Source organism: Zingiber officinale, chromosome 1A (genome assembly GCF_018446385.1).
Source record: "Zingiber officinale cultivar Zhangliang chromosome 1A, Zo_v1.1, whole genome shotgun sequence".
Lineage (NCBI taxonomy): Eukaryota > Viridiplantae > Streptophyta > Magnoliopsida > Zingiberales > Zingiberaceae > Zingiber > Zingiber officinale.
This window is the reverse complement of record NC_055987.1, coordinates 112,094,206-112,100,010: the sequence shown is the minus strand read 5'-3', so window position 1 is coordinate 112,100,010 and position 5,805 is coordinate 112,094,206.

The following is a 5,805-nucleotide window of genomic DNA, read 5'->3' as shown; positions in this document are numbered from 1 at the left end:
TTTAATGGGTGTTGAATTTTGTTCTTGTTTATCTTGGTAGTAGTGAATGGTGGTAATCCTAAATCCATGTGTACATTAGGTTACTAGGTTTTAAAAATCAGATTAGATGTTGTGGATTAAAACCTTTGGTAAGGGTATTTAGATATTGGGTGGTTTAGGTTATAATGTAAATTTAATATGGTTAGGTTAAAAGAAGGGAGCCGCATCTATGGTTAGCGGTTCTTTTAGGAGTAAGTTAATTAGTGGTAGGTGATTCATTTTGTGGATTATATATATATGCATATTACATGAATTGTATGTGTGACACAGGACCGTGATCTATACGAGCAGCGTGACGTGGGGTGGTTCTGTTGATTGTGGGATATATCGAGGTGGGTATTTCTTCCTTATCTCCTATTTAGTTCTTTGAACTATAAAGCATGGTTATATTCGGATGCTTAGGTTGCATTACCTTAAATCTGTATATTTGTTTTATTCCTGCTTGTCTCTTTCTATTTGAGCTTTGATATGATCTTGTTTACCTCGATACAGTCTCACCCTTGATATCAGAACTCTGTGCATGTGCATATATAGAGTTTGTATCCTAGAGTTGTCTGGTTGGTACGATTAGCGTGTTTATCATGCTTATTGATGTTGAGTGCACACGTGACGGGTATGTGGTGTTGGGGTTGTATAGTTGGTTGACCATGTTGTGGGTTGGAGTATGTATATACGTTTGTGGTGGTTATTGGGTATGTTGGGGTACACGATGGATGATGGTATTTATATTGTGACTATTCACATCATGTCATCATTCATTGCATATTGACGACTAATGTCTCCCTTGTGGTGAGAGGGTCATCAGTTGTTCATAGCTGCCCATTCGGCCACTATTGGAGAGTGGTAGATAGGAGTGGAGCTAGTCCTGTCGCGCTTGCTCAGCCATTCAGTGATTATACTCTGTCAGCCTCGACCACTCAAGAGTAGTGGGTCTTGATGGTACAGTAGTTAGAGGGCTTGAGTTATGAGTGGTCAGGGACCCTTAGCTGTGTAGTTATATAACTACTTAGCTAATCGTCCGCTTCGGCCGCCTATAGCGGTGCATGTACTAGAGGCTAGTACGGTTTGTCATGGACTCAAGCCTCTCGGCCATACAGGGGTCGTGGTGTCTAGAGAGAGGAGGTGCTGCCGAGATTTTTCGGGAGGGACTTCCCCGGGGCATGACAATTTAGTAGTATCAGAGCAAGGTTTACAAGGCCTATTTCTTTTCGTGGTTTTGGATATTTTTTTGGAGGTTCACGAGACCTATTTTGCGTGTTTTGGATTTGTTGGGGTTTACGAGACGTAAAAGTGTTTCGGGTTTTGAGGCTTGCGAGGTCTATTTCTCGGGTCTTGGATTTCCAAGGATTGCGAGATTTACGAGTTTGGCGAGGATTACGATGTTTACGAGGTTTGCACTCGGGATTCATATTTTTCCGATGTGACTGTTCGGATATTAGGACCAGGCAGCGGCAGGATATCTCCAAGCTATAGGATGTGAGTAAATTTGCTGTTATATAATATTGCTGTAGTCTTACCTTGTTGTTCATATCAGGAATAAAGCGCGGAGATACGACTCCTCATCCGCGTCGTGGTCCGGGGCGACCCTGGAAGCAGCCCGTTGTGTCCGAAGAGGCAGAGCAAGTAGAGTACGAGGCGGATTCTGTCCGGGATCCTACAGAAGTGGGAATTGATAGTAGTAGACAGACTCCTCAGGTACCTACGAGAGATCCGGGGTTTCAGCCTCAGTTGGTTCCTCCCACCTTACCACCGGTAGCCCCTATTCCTACTGCTACTTCTTGGGCGAAGGACAGAGCTCGGATTTCGTTACTGGCCCGATCGGTAAAGGATCGTTTTACCTTATTCTATGGAGTTCCTGACCCCAGTGTTGCTCGTTCCTGGTTGGGAAATGTGGAGGATACCTTCGAGATATTCACAGACCATATGAGTCTTAAGTATCTAGCTACTCAGAAAGAATTGAACTTAAGACAGAGAAGAGGGATGGAATTCTTGAAGGACTATGATTGTACGATTAACTACCAACCAGGGAAAGCCAACGTGGTAGCTGATGCGTTGAGAAGAAAATCCGGAGGAGTTCTAGCTTGTCATCGTGTGATGGTTACTGAATTAGTACAGAAATTTTCTGAGTTGGGATTAGTAGAGCAGGATCAGACTAAGCGGGGTATTCTGTATCTATGGTTGCCCAGTCACCCATTGTAGAGAGGATTAAAGAAGCTCAGGCTACAGATCAGCATCTGCAATTTTTGTGTAGCAGAATTTCCCCAGAACAACCGACAGGGTTTTCTTGCGATGAAAATGGAATCCTATACTTCCGAGGAAGGTTGTGTGTTCCTGAGTCACCTCCTTTGAAGGAATGCCTACTCCAGGAGGCACACCGTTCCAGATTTGTGATACATCCGGGTGGTACACGCATGTATAGAGACCTGAGACGTTCTTATTGGTGGACTGGCATGAAGAAGGACATTGCGGATTTCGTGGAACGATGTCTTGTATGTCAGCAAGTAAAGGCGGAACATCAGAGACCCGCTGGGTTGCTTCAGAAGATTCAGATACCGGAATGGAAATGGGAGCACATCATGATGGATTTCGTCGTGGGACTGCCCAGGACCCGGCGAGCACATGATACGATTTGGGTAATCGTTGATCAGTTAACCAAATCTACTCATTTCCTTCTGATCTATAGGACGGAGTCATTGGATCGACTAGCGGAGTTGTATTGTAGAGAAATTATCAGGCTTCACGGGGTACCTCTAAGTATTATTTCAGATAGAGATCCACGGTTTACTTCGCGATTCTGACAGAGTTTACCGCAGGCTATGGGTACAGAGTTATGTTTCAGTACGACTTTCCACCCCCAGACAGATGGTCAGTCTGAGCGTACCATACAACATTAGAGGATCTATTGAGATCATGTGTCATAGACTTCGGAGGTAGTTGGGAGGATCATTTACATTTAGTAGAATTTGCCTACAACAATAGTTATCATTCAGCGATACTGATGGCACCTTATGAGGCGTTCTATGGCAGAGCATGTAGATCTCCCACCTTATGGATTGAAGTTGGGGAAACACATATTTTGGGGCCACAGAGTCTTCAGCGTGATGCAGAGATGGTTTGCACCATCAGGCGTAGATTGTCAGAGGCTCAGGATCGACAGAAGAGTTATGCGGATCAGAGACGGAGACCTTTAGAGTTTTCTGTTGGTGATCATGTATTCTTACGAGTATCCCCTACGAAAGGAGTAAAAAGGTTTGGGTTGAAGGGTAAGTTGGGACCTCGCTACATTGGACCCTTCCAGATTCTCGAGAGGATAGGTGAGGTGGTGTATCGACTGGCGCTACCACCATCACTTTCTGGGGTGCATGATGTTTTCCATGTATCCATGTTGAGGAGATATGTACCGCACCCTTCGTATATTCTCACTGAAGTATCTGTTGTACTACAACCGGATATATCTTATGAGGAGATTCCAGTTTGGGTTTTGGACCGCAAAGAGCGCGGCTTGCGGAACAAGGTAATTCGACTGTTCAAGGTCGGATGGCGGCACCACGCAGATGAAGAAGCCACTTGGGAATTGGAAGATAAGATGCGAGCTAGTTACCCACACCTGTTTGCTGAAGGTGAGTAAAGTTTATTTCAGTAATCAGAATAAATTTATCTACTACTTCTTGCTTTTGGTTGATAGAGGTAAATTTGGGGACCAAATTTTTATTAGTGGGGGAGAATGTAAGATATGCGAATTTATTTTTAGGGTTATGGTGGAATAACCTTATGAAAATTTTAGGAAATTTTAGAAATTTTTTTAGAATTTTTCGGAGGTCGTATAACTAGTTTTGCGGGGATAGGAGGGGAGGTCTGTTTAGGGATACGTGTGTGAGAGTCTCATTGAGGAGGTACTTAGGGTTTATTTCCCTTAAAACTAACCCTAAGTTCCTTATTAATAGGCTTCATTCCTCACCCAAACCCTAAAAACCCTACCCGACCCTTTTCCTTTCTTCTTTTCTCTCGCACGAACACCCAACGCAAACTTTGCGAGTTCTCCACCGCGATCGCGACTGAGACCAACGATCTCCTCTTCTCTCGGTGGCGCCGGCGAGAAGCGAACCTTGGAGCGTTAAGAAGAAGAGGTTAGTTACAACCCAACCCTTCTTCCAGACCTTTCCCTTCCCTGATCTCGGTGAACAACGACGTCAGATCTTGATCTAGGGATTTTGCTTGTTGGCGGAAGGGGATCGAGGGCATCAAGCGTTGGATCTGGCCAGCATCGACCGGTCGGGTTAGGTAATGACCACTGCTCTCTTATCAATCTCTTCTTTGTTCGTCGGCAAGCACAGATCGAGCCCTAGCTGTGAATCCTGGAGGTAAGCGGTTGGTTTTGGTCTTGAAATCGATCCTCTGATCTTCTTTTTGATTTTGATTCGAGTAGGTTTTGGTTGTGAATTAGGGTTTCCGATCTATTCTCTGTTCGTTAGCAAGAACAAGACCGAGCCCTAATCGGGATATTGGAGGTAAGGGGTTGGTTTCTGTCTTGAATTTGGGTTCTGATCCTCCTTCTGGTATTGATTCGAGTGGTTTTGATTCTGAGAACAGAGGTGCTGTGGTGATTCCGGCCACCACAGATTGTTTGGATTGGTTCCTCCACCGTAGTTGTGATCATCTCCGGCGATAGAAGAAGCAGAGGTAAGGACATCAGCTTATTGTTGTTGTTAACAGATTGTTTGATGATTTCTTGTTGCTCTTTCTGCTTGAACCGGTTGGTGAGGATACAACGGGTAGTCTCTGTTGTAGGGAATTGGTAACTGTCAGCAGAATTCTTGAGAGGGCCGTGGGTTTTGGATTCACCGCTACTTTGCAAGGTAAGTGTAGTCCAGTGAAGGTATTTATGTTGAACCCTTTTTTTACGTGGTTAAATTGGGTTTGTTTAATGGGTGTTGAATTTTGTTCTTGTTTAGCTTGGTAGTAGTGAATGGTGGTAATCCTAAATCCATGTTGACATTAGGTTACTAGGATTTAAAAATCAGATTAGATGTTGTGGATTAAAACCTTTGGTTAGGGTATTTGGATATTGGGTGGTTTAGGTTATAATATAAATTTAATATGGTTAGATTAAAAGAAGGGAGCCGCATCTATGGTTAGCGGTTCTTTTAGGAGTAAGTTAATTAGTGGTAGGTGACTCATTATGTGGATTATATATATATATGCATATTACATGAATTGTATGTGTGACACAGGACCGTGATCTATATGGGCAGCGTGACGTGGGGTGGTTCTGTTGATTGCGGGATATATCGAGGCGGGTATTTCTTCCTTATCTCCTATTTAGTTCTTTGAACTATAAAGCATGGTTATATTCGGATGCTTAGGTTGCATTACCTTAAATCTGTATATTTGTTTTATTCCTGCTTGTCTCTTTCTATTTGAGCTTTGATATGATCTTGTTTACCTCGATACAGTCTCACCCTTGATATCAGAACTCTTTGTATGTGCATATATAGAGTTTGTATCCTAGAGTTGTTTGGTTGGTACGATTAGCGTGTTTATCATGCATATTGATGTTGAGTGTACACGTGACGGGTATGTGGTGTTGGGGTTGTATAGTTGGTTTTCCATGTTGTGGGTTGGAGTATGTATATACGTTTGTGGTGGTTATTGGGTATGTTGGGGTACACGATGGATGATGGTATTTATATTGTGACTATTCACATCATGTCATCATTCATTGCATACTGACGACTAATGTCTCCCTTGTGGTGAGAGGGTCGTCAG